The sequence below is a fragment of the Dendrobates tinctorius genome, unplaced genomic scaffold (genome assembly GCF_039654945.1).
Source record: "Dendrobates tinctorius isolate UK_male_01 unplaced genomic scaffold, ASM3965494v1 ptg000025l, whole genome shotgun sequence".
NCBI classification, from domain to species: domain Eukaryota; kingdom Metazoa; phylum Chordata; class Amphibia; order Anura; family Dendrobatidae; genus Dendrobates; species Dendrobates tinctorius.
Window position 1 is genome coordinate 18,691,235 of NW_027361693.1, and position 14,433 is coordinate 18,705,667.

The following is a 14,433-nucleotide window of genomic DNA, read 5'->3' on the forward strand; positions in this document are numbered from 1 at the left end:
GAAAAAAGGCAGTTTTGATTATCACTACAGTTGTAATAATTTTAGTATAACCATTATACCCAGCATTTAGAATATGATTCAAACATTATTGGCCCAATGCAAAGGAATAAAAATGACTATACATAATAACCAATAAAATTAATTCCTTAATTGTTAACCTTCTATTACAAATTGTTAAAACAGTTTTATGCATGATACCATATGATCCAGACTAGATGTGTTACAATAGCAATCAAAACCATATCTTTAACTGATTTACGGTACTTTTTTTTTCTAATCACTAATCCTACTCATTCCCATATAACGGTGTCTGGCTAAGTGCCAGTGAAAAAGCAAAGCATTTGTTAAACATTTTGTTCATTCTTATCCAAATCCCCTAATCCGACAGGGAGATTGCTTATGGCAACATCACTTACTGTAGCTCAGTAAAACAAGGACTATAAAATTAAATTCTCATAGGAAAATCAGCATAGAACTGCTGATACCTACAAAGATAGAAGTGTACACTGGCAAAAAAAAAAGAATTTTATGATTTTTTTCCTGCATATACTTTTCATTTTTGAGTCAGAAGACAGCTGCTTATGCATTTAAAATGTTTTTAATGGTACCAGGAGGCTGCAATGCTAGTATGCATCAATAATTCCTTCCTAGCCTGATAAACAAATCAGCTTTAGTAACCTAACTTTAAATAAAATATTGTGGGTTGTTTTTCTGTAGCAGAAAGAGTAAAAAAAAAAACATTGCTGAGAAAAAAATTCAATTTCCTTTCCTTTTTAAGATAACTTCTTGACAGATACCTTTCAAGATTTAATGGGTTTTTTTCAATACTTTTACTGTGATAGAAACCAACAGGTAATGACTACAGCAATAAAACACGGCTGTGCCCAAATCTTTTCAAGTTGTGTCTTATTTTTCATTATTTTATTTTTCATTTTTTTCACAATGTTCAAGAATTTTAAGTTCAAAATCAAAACAGTCTGTAATAATTGAAAGATAGATAGATAGTTCAAATATAGCAGCAAACTGAATATCTTAAGGTATACATGAACATTGATTATATACATTATTAACATTATTTCTGTTATGCAGACTATAATTGTATAGTTGAGGTACTTAGCACTACTAATGGGCACACTAATGGCTGTCCGTGTCCGGCGGGTTCTGCCGAACAGTTATAAAAAGGTTTTTCTGGTACCAGAACCAGGGGCGTACCGTCAATAGTAGCAGACCACGCAGCTGCTATGGGGCCCGGAAAGGTGAGGGGGCCCGGATGGGTGAGGGGGCCCGCGACAGCCGCTGCAGTTTGGCAGCTGTGCTGTGCTGGCACAGTACTATCTCCTTTAATTAAATGTAAGCGCCGACCGCTGTATACCCCCTTGAAGCTCCCCTTTCCTTGTTTCCTGGTCAGCAGTTTCCTGAAGTCTCTGGCTGGATTTGCATAAGAACGCCATGCTTCCTGGCAGCCAGAGAGCAGCACACGTGCATTGCAGGAAGCAGAAAGCATTCATGAGCCTCTCTCACTCAAGATGGTGAGCCTGGCTGGGGGTGGATTTTTTTTGTTAAATGTGTCTCCTCACTGTGCTGGCAGCCTGGCACTTTACATTTACAATGGCTCTGGCTGCACTTTACACCTTAGGGAGGGGGGCCCGGCTGCATGCACTGTGGAGGGGGCCCTGCATGCACTGCAGATGTGTGTGTGTGTGTGTGTGTGTGTGTATGTATATATATATATATATATATATATATACACACACCACTGAGCCACCAATGATTTATTCTGCCTTGCTAAATGTCTGTGTTATATATATTGACAATCAATCAGCTACTTGTTGGCCAATTTCTTATGCTCACAGGATGATCAGTATAGATTGTTTTGTGTGCATATATTATTATTGTTCTCGGCAGCACACACTGGTTACAAAGAAGGATATGTTACTGAGTGGGATTATTTTTAAGCCAGATTGAAAATCATTTTAGTGCAGTATATATGAGTTCCTGGACAGTACTTGGGGTGATCGCGCTAGATGTACTATTCCGTCCTTGGGACTTAGGTCCCCGGTCACATGGACGGAATAGTATGTCTAATGTAGGAAAGGGGTTAATATCAGCTCACAGCAGTATACATAAAAAATTATGTAGGGTCCCCCTATAATTAATAACCAGCAAAGGCTATGCAGACAGCTGCGGGCTGATATTAATAGCCAAAGAAGGGGCCATGGATACAGACCCCCAGGGTAAAAAATCAGCTCTCAGCCACCCTAGAAAAAGCGCATCTCTAAGATGCACCAACTCTGGCACTTAGCCTCTCTCTTCCCACTTGCCCTGTAGTGGTGGCAAGGGTGCTGATAGTTGGGGAGGTTGATGTCACCTTTGTATTGTCAGATAACAGCAAGCCCCAAGGTTAGTAATGGTGAGGTGTCTATAAGTCACCTCCACTACTAACATCATAGTCACATTGTAAGAAAACACAGTCACCCAGAAAAAAGTCCTTTAATTGAAATAAATACACAGACTCCTTTAATAAACGTAAGCCATATTTACAACCTTGTCTAATTCCAATGAAGCCCTTGTTCTCCTGTAATAAGCCAAAAAGAATAAAACAACAATATACCATACCTGTGTGTCATTCTGTCCCATGCTGTAATCCATGTCTGGGGGAAAAATAGTTTCAACCTGGATGGTGCTAAGATGTGTCTGTCCAAGCTGAGAACCACTGGTGACTGAACTGTTGTGAGCGCAGCCTCAGTGACTAGCAGTGATGTCACTGAGGCTCCATTCCCAGCTAGGCTGAACTACAGTGACCTCGGTGAGATCCCTACTAGCACATTGAGAAAGTTGCATGGTGCAGAGGAAAGTTCACTAGGAGTGCATCATGCGATTTTCTCATGATGCTAGCAGGGATCTCAACAAGGTCACTGCAGTTCAGCCCAGCTGGGAAGGCAGTCTCAGTGATGTCACTGCTAGTCACTGAGGCTGAGCTCGCCGCAGCTCATTCATCAGTAGTCCTCAGCCTCGACGGTCGCATCTAGGCATCTTCCAGGTTGAAATCTATTTCTCCCCAGACATGGATTACGACGTGGGACAGAACGACAGACAGTTATGGTAAATTGTTGTTTTATATTTTAGTTTTATTACAAGAGATCGAGAGCTTCAGTGGAATTAGGCGAGGTTGTAAGTATGGATTTATTAACATTATTAAAGGAGCTCATGTCTTTTTTTCAATTAAAGGTCTTTATTCTTGATGTGTGTTTTTGAACAATGTAACTATGGAGATAGTAATGAGGGAGTCTTATTGCTGCCTTTCCATTACTAACCTCAGGGTTTGATGTCACCTGACAAAACAAAGGTGACATCAACGCCCTCAACTATCACCCCACTTGCCACCACTACAGGGCAAGTGGAAAGAGCCAGGCAAAATGCCAGAATTGGTGCATCTAATAGATGTGCCATTTGGGGGCAGCTGCGGGCTGCTATTTTTAGGCGGGGGGGTCAATATCCAAGGCCCCTTACAAGCCTGAGAATACTATCCCCCAGCTGTCTGCTTTAGCAAGGCTGGTTATCAAAAATGGGGGAAACCACAGCTTTTTTAAAATTATTTATTTAAATAATTTAAAAAAAACAGGGGGACCCCTCTATTCTTGATAACCAACCTTGCTAATGCTGACAGCTGAGGGTTGCCGCCCCCAGAGGTGAGTTTTGCCTGGCTGATTATCAAAAATATGGGGAGCCCTGTTAGGGTTGGCAGATTGCACTAAATTAAAATAAAATATAAAGTGCAATGGCAACCCGGGGTCCACCGTGCAGAGATGTTTAACTGCTGCTAGTGAACAATGATGGAAAATAAACAGCGAGCTATTGCTTGAACACACTGTGTTAACGGCACACAGTTTGAATGGAACTCTGAGTACCAAGCTCCGGTACTTCACAGAGCGGTACTTAACAAAAGAATACTAAGCGCAATACCATGTTAAACGTCATAGGGATAAAACACGTGAAACTTGTATGACGCTAGATATAATACGCTCTAGGCTAAGGGTTGGACTTGCCCAGTAAATCAACTGTGCTAACCACACACTTGAAGGAAACTGCTGACTAATTGCCCCCACTGATGCTAACTGCCTATCTGAGTACAGTCCCAGAGCTTGGACAGACCCACACAGCCTGCAGACAGAATGGTAGAGTATCCACACTCACACACCTTAACGTAAATGATACTAGCGCCACGGTGTGCGCTTTTGAAAGCCTTTTATACACTAGGCTCCACCCCAAACACTCACGCCCAGCCAGCCTTGACATTGACCACAGGCCAATCAAGAGCTGCCACATCACCAGAGCAGGTGAGGTCCGACCACCAATAGGAAGACGCCACACCACAGACATGCTCAGTAAGGTGATCACTGGACTTAGACTCCAGAGTGCTAGGCTGAATTTGTATCTTACTGGTTACTAAGGATTTGGCTGAATAACCAGCTGTGTGCCATGAGCCTCAGCAAGATGCTGGGACTAACGCCTGTGCTGAGCAGCAATCTGAGCATCTGGACCCGAATGGGAGACTGGGGAGGCAGACAAAGCTTGAGATCCATCGCGCACAGCAAGCCCACACAGTTTTTTTTAAATTATTTATTTACAGCACAGGAGCGGCTGATGAATACCCCTGTCATCCGCTCCTGCTCTCATTGTTAATAGCGGCAGCAGGTGTCGGATGATGGGAGCAATTGCATAGCACAAAATCCTGATGACAAAAAAAAATGTGTGTGCATGAGATTTCTGAAATTTCATAGGCTTTGCTGATACTGTAAAAACCAGCTGAAAAATAGCTTAAAGAATGGAGCAAAAAAAGCACAGCAAAAACACCCAGTGTGAACCTAACACTAACACTGGGCCAAGTGCTATGCTTTGTTTTCTTGCATAGCACTCGTCCGCATTCTACGCCAGTGTGACGCCAGCCTTCATCAGTCACTCCTGTGCTGTAAATAAATAATTTAAAAAAAACATGCATGGGTTCCCCTGTATCTTTGATAACCAGCCAGGCAAAACTCACAGCTGGGGCCTGCAACCCTCAGCTGCCAACTTCAGCAAGGCTGGTTAACAAGAATAAAGGGTTCCCACGCAGTTTTTTTAAATTATTTAAATAAATAATTTATAAAATGGCATGTGGTCCCCCCATTTTTGACAACCAACCTTGCTAAAAGCAGGCAGCTGGGGGCTGGTATTCTCAGGTTGGTAAAGGGCCATGGATATTGTCCCCCAGCCTAAAAATAGCAGCCCACAGCCACCCAGAAAAGGCAAATCTATTAGATGCGCCTATTCTGGCTCTTTGCCCAGCTCTTCTCACTTGCCCTGTATCGGTGGCAAGTGCGGTTCATATTTGAGGGGTTGATGCCACCTTTGTATTGTCAGGTGATATCAAGCCCTGAGGTTTGTAAGGTAGAGGCATCAATAAGATGCCCCAATTGCTAATCCCATATTCACATTGTATAAAACACACACACCAAGAATAAAGACCTTTAATTGAAAAAATGACTCTTTAATAACCTTAATTAAACTGTAGTTATGACTTTGCCTAATTCCAATGAAGCCCTTGTTCTCCTTTTATAAAAGTAAAATAAAAAACAACAATATACAATACATATGCAAACAATTCCTGCCTCAAATCACCATAAGTAATGATCCCTTCAAAAAATCAGATCATAGCACCAAAATTGAAACAACGAAGGAACAAATAGATCCCAAAATATATAATTTTATTTGTGCCAAAAAAATTATTAAAAAGGATATCATAGCAACACAATACCACTCAATGAGATACAGGATACATAAGGGGTGGTAAATACCTAGCCCTAATTAGTTAATCATAGCTGTGAACACCTGTCAACTGTGAAAGGTCACATACACCAGACCATTAGGCAATAATAAGTTATTGGGGCATTATTCACACTATATGTCACATAACGGGGACCAATGAGTCGCATATAAAGCTCCATACAGTATATGATGGGCCCCATATATTGCTCAATGCAGAATGGGCTCCATATAATGCTCCATACAGAATAGGCCTCATATGTGCTCCATATAATGCTCCATACTCTATATGATGCCCCATAAATAATGAACCCCATATGATGATGATGCTCCAGTATATGATGGGCCCCATGGATGATGTTCCAGTGTATGATGGGCCTATACACTGTGTGCACAATTATAAGGCAAATGAGTATTTTGATAACATCATCCTGTTTATACATGTTGTCCTACTCCAAGCTGTATAGGCTTGAAAGCCAACTGCCATTTATGTAAATCAGGTGATTTGCATCTCTGTAGTGAAGAGGGGTGTGGTCTAATGACATAAACACCCTATATAAGGTGTGCTTAATTATTAGGTAACTTCCTTTCCTTTGGCAAAATGGGTCAGAAGAGAGATTTGACGGACTCTGAAAAGTCAAAAATTGTGCGATGTCTTGCAGAGGGATGCAGCAGTCTTGAAATTGACAAACTTTTGAAGCGTGATTACTGAACAATCAAGCGCTTCATGGCAAATAGCTAACAGGGTCGCAAGAAGCGTGTTGATAAAAAAAGGCTCAAAATAACTGCCCATGAATTGAGGAAAATCAAGCGTGAACCTGCCAAGATGCCATTTGATGCCAGTTTTGCCATATTTCAGAGCTGCAATGTTACTGGAGTATCAAAAAGCACAAGGTGTGCCATACTCAGGGACATGACCAAGGTGAGGAAGGCTGGAAAATGACCACCTTTGAACAAGAAACATAAGATAAAATTTCAAGACTGGGCCAAGAAATATGTTAAGACTGATTTTTGTAAGGTTTTATGGACTGATAAAATGAGAGTGACTCTTGATGGGCCAGATGGATGGGCCCGAGGCTGGATCAGTAAAGGCCAGAGAGCTCCACTCTTACTCAGACATCGGCAAGGTGGAGGTGGGGTACTGGTATGGGCTGGTATCATCAAAGATGAACTTGTGGGACCTTTTCGGGTTGAGGATGGAGTGAAGCTCAACTCCCAGACCTACTGTCAGTTTCTGGAAGACATCTTCTTCAAGCAGTGTTACAGGAAGAAGTCGGTATCGTTCAAGGAAAACATGATTTTCATGCAGGACAATGCTCTATCACATGCATCCAAATACTCCACAGCGTGGCTGGCCAGTAAAGGTCTAAAAGAAGAAAAAATAATGGCATGGCCCCCTTGTTCACTTGATCTGAACCCCATAGAGAACCTGTGGTTCCTCATAAAATGTGAGATCTACATGGAGTGAAAACATTACACCTCTCGGAACAGTGCCAGGGAGGCTGTGGTGGCTGCTGCACGCAATGTTGATCGAAAACAGATCAAGCAACTGACAGAATATATGGATGAAAAGCTTTTGACCGTCATCGTAAAGAAAGCTGGCTATGTTGGTCCCTTTTTTTTGGTTTTGAATCTCAGAAATGTTTATTTCTAAATTTTGTGTTGCTATATTGGTTTACCTGGTGAAAACAAACAAGTGAGATGGGTATATATTTGGTTTTTATTAAGGTGCCTAATAATTATGCACAGTAATAGATGCACAAATAGATATCCTCCTAAGATAGCCAAATCTAAAAAAAAAAAAACACTCCAACTTCCAAAAATATGAAGCTTTGAAATGTATGAGTCTTTTCGGTTGATTGACAACATAGTTGTTGTTCAATAATAAAAAGAATCCTCTCAAAGACAACTTGCCTAATAATAATTATGCAAACAGTGTATAATGCTCCCTATATAATGGGCCCCATTTATAATGCTCAAGTGTATAATGGGCCCTGTATATGATGCTCCAGTGTATGATGGGCCCCATGGATGATGCTCCAGTGTATGATGGACCCCATTTATAATGCTCCAGTGTATGATGGGCCCATATAATGCTCCATATGTAATGGGCCCCATACGATGCTCCAATGTATAATGGGCCCTATCTATGATGCTCAAGTGTATGATGGGCACCATATATAATTCTTCAGTGTATAATGCTCACCATATATTGCTCCAAACACTAAAAAAATGAAATACATCTCCTCCCTGGGCACTGCTCTACTTTAGACTTCTCAGCGTCGCCATCTTTCAGCTCTGTGCACTTTTACTGTTCAGGCAGAGGGCGTACAGACGTGACGTCATCGTGCTCTCTGACCTGAATGTTACTGTCAGGAAACATGGAAGAGGTCACAGCGGTGGAGCAGGGAGAGGTAACTATTGCAAGTGCTTGTGCCCTGAGCAAGCAGGGGGGCCGACTCATGGGCGATGGCACTGGCACAGGGCCCCTCATAGTATGACGGTGTCTGTAATGGCGATTGGGCCCCCCTCCATCAGAGACATCGGCCTACTGTGAGGGGCCCTGTGCCAGAGCTGTCGCAAACGAGTGGTCCCCCCACCTGCTCAGGGCCCCAGCACTTGCCGAGTGCGCCAGGTGCTGAAGCCAGCCCTGGGGGGGAGCCCAGTTAAGGAGGTGGATAAACTGGCATATGTTGAGGTGTAGGCTGGATGTTCAGCAGCTGCAAATGGAGGAATTGCACAAGTCGGAGGAAGAGGAGGACAATGCAAGCCATTTTGCTGGCAACCTATGTGTCATCAGGGGAAGGTGGGACAAAATACTTTGAAACCCATGCATGGTTCATTTTAATGAAGGTGAGATCATCAACAGTTTGGGTCAACAGCCGGGTCCTTCTTTCTCTCAGGATTGCTCCAGCAGCAATGAAGACTCTTTCTGATAGCACACTGCCAGCAGGGCAAGCGAGCTCCTGTAAGACATATTGTGCCAATTCAGGCCAGGTCTCCAGTTTACAGGCCCTGTAGTCAAAGGGGAATAAACTGTGAGGGAGAACATCGATAGGGGAGGAGAGGTAATTTTGAACCATAGTTGACAACTGCTGTCTCCTGTCTGTTGCAATCGATTCAGCATTATCAGTCATGTGAGCGGTCCTCGAGAGATCAGTTCACAACATGGTCATGAAACCCCTGTCTCCAACGCCAGTTCGGCTGTGTGCACCATGAACACCTCTTCCATTTGGCTCAGTACGGCTTGTGGTAGAACCTGCACCACTGCTGTGTCCTGGGAATGCCTCTAACAAACAGTTTACCAGAGTTGCTTGTTTGTTCGCCAATATTAGCTCTAGGTTCTCTTGTGGCATGATGTTCTGTAATTTGCCTTTATATTGTGAATCGAGGATGCTGGCCAACCAGTAATCGTCATCCTTCATATTTCTGACAATGCGGGGGTCCCTTTTTAGGATCCGCAAGAGATAATCACACGTGTGGGCCAATGTTCCAGGTGTCAATAATGCACTGACAGCGGTGGGTGGAGGAGCACTTTCTGGCAAATCCACATCCCTCCAGTCACGCACAAACCCTGTAGCTAACCTTGGCAACCCAACATTTTCTCTTGCCCCCTGAGAAGCATCCTCCCCAAAATAATCATCCCCCTCATCCTCCTCTTCCTCTTCTTCCTCCACCTCGTCCAGGACAGTTCCCTGATCAGACAATGGCTGACTGTCATCAAGGCTTCCCACCTCCTCCTCCTCTTCCTCCTCCTCTGCAGATGCCTGATCCTTAATGTGTGTCAAAGTTTGCATGAGCAGACGCATAAGTGGGATGCTCAAGCACATGATGGCATCGTCTGCGCTTACCAGCCGTGTGCATTCCTCAAAACACTGAAGGACTTTACAGAGGTCTTTCAGCTTTGACCACTGCACACCCGACAACTCCATGTCTGCCCTAAAACTGCTCACCCGTGTATCCTCCCACAAATGCATTACAGCCTGCCTCTGTTCGCACAGCCTCTCAACCATGTGCATGGTGGAGTTCCACCTTGTTGCAACGTCTATGATTAGGTGGTGCTTGGGGAGGTGGAGCGATTGCTGCAGCCTCTACATACCACTGGAGTCTACAGGTGAGCGATGGATGTGCGAGCACAGTCTTCGCACCTTATGGAGCAGGACTGTTAACACCAGATAATTATTTAGGAAGCACTGCACCACCAGGTTCAAAGTGTGAGCCAGGCAAGGTATGTGTCTGAGTTTTGCAAGGGCTATGGCCCCCACAAAATTATGGCCATTATCACTGACTACCCTGCCTTTCTCAAGATGTAGACTGCCAAGCCATGACTCAGCTTCTCGCTGCAAGTAGTCGGCCAGTACCTCCGCGGTGTGTCTGTTGTCGCCCAAAGACATCATCTTTAAAACAGCCTGCTGACGCTTACCACTAGCTGTTCGATAGTGGGACACCTCGTGTGCAACACTGGCAGCTGCGGATGGAGTGCTCATGCGACTGCGCTCTGTCGACGAGCTTTCGCTTCTGGAGGAGAAGGAGGGTCGAACGCCTACAGCCAACTGTAGGCTAGGCAGCACTGTTCTACTGCCGCTGTCCCCTGTGAAGCCTGCATCCACCACATTAACCCAGTGTACAGTGATGGACACGTAACGGCCCTGGCCATGCCTACTGGCCCATGCATCTGTTAGGTGCACCTTTCCACTCACTGATTGTTTGAGTGCATAGACAAAGCAGTCTTTCACATGCAGGTGGAGGGTAGGGATGGTTTTTCTAGAAACGAAATGCAGACTGGGTAGGTCATAGTGTGGGACAGTGTAGGCCATGAGCTTTTGGAATGCTGTGCTTTGAAACTAAACGGAAGGGCATCATCTCTAATGAGATCAGTTTGGCAATGTAGGTGTTCAAAGCCAGTGTACGCGGATGAGTACTTTCTTGTCCTACTCAGAGTGTCTGCTAGGGTGAGCTGGACTTGAGAGCTGCATATGGGGGTACTAGTGGTGGACCTGACAAACTGAGAGGGGGTTGGTGATGGTGGTGGTGCTGGTGGTGATGGCCTAGATTCAGTCTTTCGTTGCAAAAACATTGTGATTCCCTGACTGCTTTGGCCTTGCGATGACACCTCAACATTTCTTGCTGGTGGTGTGCTTACCGGTTGGCTTACAGTGAGGGAAGTGATGGAGCGTTGCTGGCTACCTTCAGTTGGAGCAGGTGTACATGTGCTACCTGAGGTTTTGTAGTCCATCCACGCTTGCAAGAGAATGGTGATTAAATGTCTAAGCATGCAACTGGTATTCAAATTTTGGAGATTTTTCCCTCGGCTAAAGGTCCTTCCGCACTTCTTACAGATAACCTTTGCCTCATCAATAGGATTTTGGTCAAAAAAGTGCCACACTGCACTCTTCCTACTACAGTATAAAATTTCAGGGCTTGCATGCTGTGCTAATTTGACCGTCGGGGCAAGCTGTCCTGCAACTGTTTTTGTTTTTTTACCACATTTTTGGACAGCTACGGGCCTGCCAGATAACTGCTGCTGCGATGTCGATGCCTGCTGCGGATCCTTCTCCTCTTCTGCGCTATTGCCAGCGGCACCCTCTTCCCCAATGGATGCCATTCCTGATCAACAACTGGGTCATCCATCACCTCCTATTCAATTTCAGCTGCACGTTCCTCTGTGTCACCATGTAAGGTGGTATAGTATGCGGGAAGGGGCACCTAAGTTTCATTAGGTTCAGATTCTGGCTCAGTAGACTGCGAGGGCAATGTTGTGCTCTGGGTCAATGTATCAGCAGAATCATCTAGCAGTGGCTGTGCATCAGTGCACTCCATGTCAGATTTATCTTAGACTGGGGAATTCAGGATTTGACTTGGTAACCCAGGCATGGTATGTGAAAAGAGCTCCATGGAGTAATCAGAAGTGTGGCCTGCTGCATCCTTCACTTTTGGTGTGGGTGAAGCACACAAGGAAAGGTGTTGTTCCTGACCAGAAGCCTGCACTGACGACTCGGTGCTTGCATTTTTGGACACTTCAGAAGAGGAGGCGATACAGCTGGAGGCTGTTTCTGCAATGTAAGCCAAAACCTGTCCTGATGCTCCAGCTTTCAAAGCGGTTTAACTACTCCAAGAAAAGGCAACCTTCCAGGCCTTCTTGAGCCAGATGATGACGCAGGATCAACACCTCCTGCCTTAGCTGCTGTTGTGCTTTTGGCATAACCAGCAGATGCACAACCACCACCATCAGTACCAGCTGCCCCCCCGCCCACCTCCACGGCCTCTTCCATCAAACTTCCTCATGTTTGGGAAAATGTACCAAAAATACCAGCAGATATATGGTACTGTATGAGGAGCGTACAGCTATATACAGTGTAGGGGAAAATTTAAATCTCGGTATTTATTTCCGTAGTCACACACAGACGCTCTCCCAGTATGTATTTGACTGTAATCCAAACAGCAGATATATGGTACTATATCAGAAACGTACAGCTGTATAAAGTGTAGGGAAAATTTAAATCTCCTTTTATATATTCCCTTAGTCACATACAGACGCTCTCCCAGTATGTATTTGACCATAATCCAAACAGCAGATATACGGTACTGTATCAGAAACGTACAGCTGTATACAGTGTAGGGGAAAATTTAAATCTCCTTTTATATATACCCTTAGTCACACACATACGCTCTCCCAGTATGTATTTGACCGTAATCCAAACAGCAGATATACGGTACTGTATCAGAAACGAACAGCTGTATATGGTGTAGGGGAAAATGTAAATCTCGGTATTTATTTCCGTCGTCACACACAGACTCTCTCCCAGTATGTATTTGACCGTAATCCAAACAGCAGATATACGGTACTGTATCAGAAACGCACAGCTGTATAAAGTGTAGGGGAAAATTTAAATCTCCTTTTATATATTCCCTTAGTCACACACAGATGCTCTCCCAGTATGTATTTTACTGTAATCCAAACAGCAGATGTAACGGTACTGTATCAGAAACGTACAGCTGTATAAAGTGTAGGGGGAAATTTAAATCTCCTTTTATATATTCCCTTAGTCACACACAGACACTCTCCCAGTATGTATTTGACCGTAATCCAAACAGCAGATATACGGTACTGTATCAGAAACGTACAGCTGTATAAAGTGTAGGGAAAAATTTAAATCTTGGTATTTATTTCCGTCGTCACAAACAGACGCTCTCCCAGTATGTATTTGACCATTATCAAAACAGCAGATATACGGTACTGTATCAGAAACGTACAGCTGTATAAAGTGTAGGGGAAAATGTAAGTCTCGGTATTTATTTCCGTCGTCACACACAGACTCTTACCCAGTATGTATTTAACCATAATCCAAACAGCAGATATACAGTACTGTGTCAGAAGCGGACAGCTGAATACGGTGTAGGGGAAAATTTAAATCTCCGTATATTTATTTCCGGAGTCACACACAGATAGTCAGCATGTATTTGTCGTGATACCAGCCGGTACACAGTAGTGTGTGAGGAGCGTACTGCTCTATACGGTGTTTGGAAAAATTTAAATCTCCCTATATATTTCTGGAGCCACACACAGACGCTGTCTCAGTATTGATTTGACCATAATCCAAACAGCAGATATACGGTACTGTACCAGAAGCAGACAGCTGAATACGGTGTAGGGAAAAATGTAAATCTCCATATATTTATTTCCAGAGTCGAACACAGACGCTGTCTCAGTATGCATTTGACAGTAATCCAAACAGCAGATATACGGTACTGTATCAGAAGCGGAAAGCCAGTACACGGTAGTGTGTGAGGAGCGTACAGCTCTATATGGTGTGGGAAAAAATGAATGCTCAGTAACTGTGCAGAAACAAAAGAATAAAAGTATGAGTGCTATGTAAAAAGCAGTCAGCACAGCAGTGTGCACACAGCAATGCAGCTATCAGGCAGCCTAATAACCAGTGCTGCTGCACACAAGAAAATCCTCCCCTGTCACTGCACACTAACTGTACAGCACAATTGCTATCAGCAGAAGCAGAGATTCTTTTTTCTTTCCTGCCTATCTTTTTTCTTTCCTGCCTAACACTCTCCCTATTGAGAAACAGCGGCAGCAACCTCTCTCTATGCTAAGATTGGCAGAAGTAAAATGGCGGTCGGCGGTCAGGGCTTTTATAGCCACTGTGACGCCACACAAAGCAAGCCATTCACTGCAATGCCCTTCTCTAAGATGGTGGTGGCCGCTGCCCATGTCATCGCGTTGCCCACAGTGTGCATCCTTGCTCATTGGCTGAGAAAAGGTGCCTGTAATCATTATGGGAAACACGACTTTGGCGTTTGTGTCGGCGACCGCATGACCGACCTCATGCTATGGTTGGGTTTCGCTCGGCGAAACCCGACTTTGGCTAAAGTCAGCAACTTTTGAATCTGACCAACATGTTTCGCTCAACTCTAGTAGAAAGTCATACATTTCTCAAGATCTCATGGCAGGGCTCAAGTAAACTGAAAAAAATGTTCTCCTCACTTCCTCTGCTAAAGTATGCCGACATAATCTCTATTTGCTGTCAATAGCAGATGCACAACTCTTGTGTTATTCACTGAAAGTACCATTAAGTTATAATTCTGGTGAAATTCCAATGATTCTGATGGATTTATACC

General features: G+C 44.0%; 1 protein-coding gene across 3 annotated transcripts in view; it reads right to left on the reverse strand.

The window, feature by feature from the left end:
* Positions 1-14,433, reverse strand: part of LOC141084631 (cadherin-10-like) — an 879,938-nt gene that overhangs the window by 48,536 nt on the left and 816,969 nt on the right. The window lies entirely within an intron of this gene.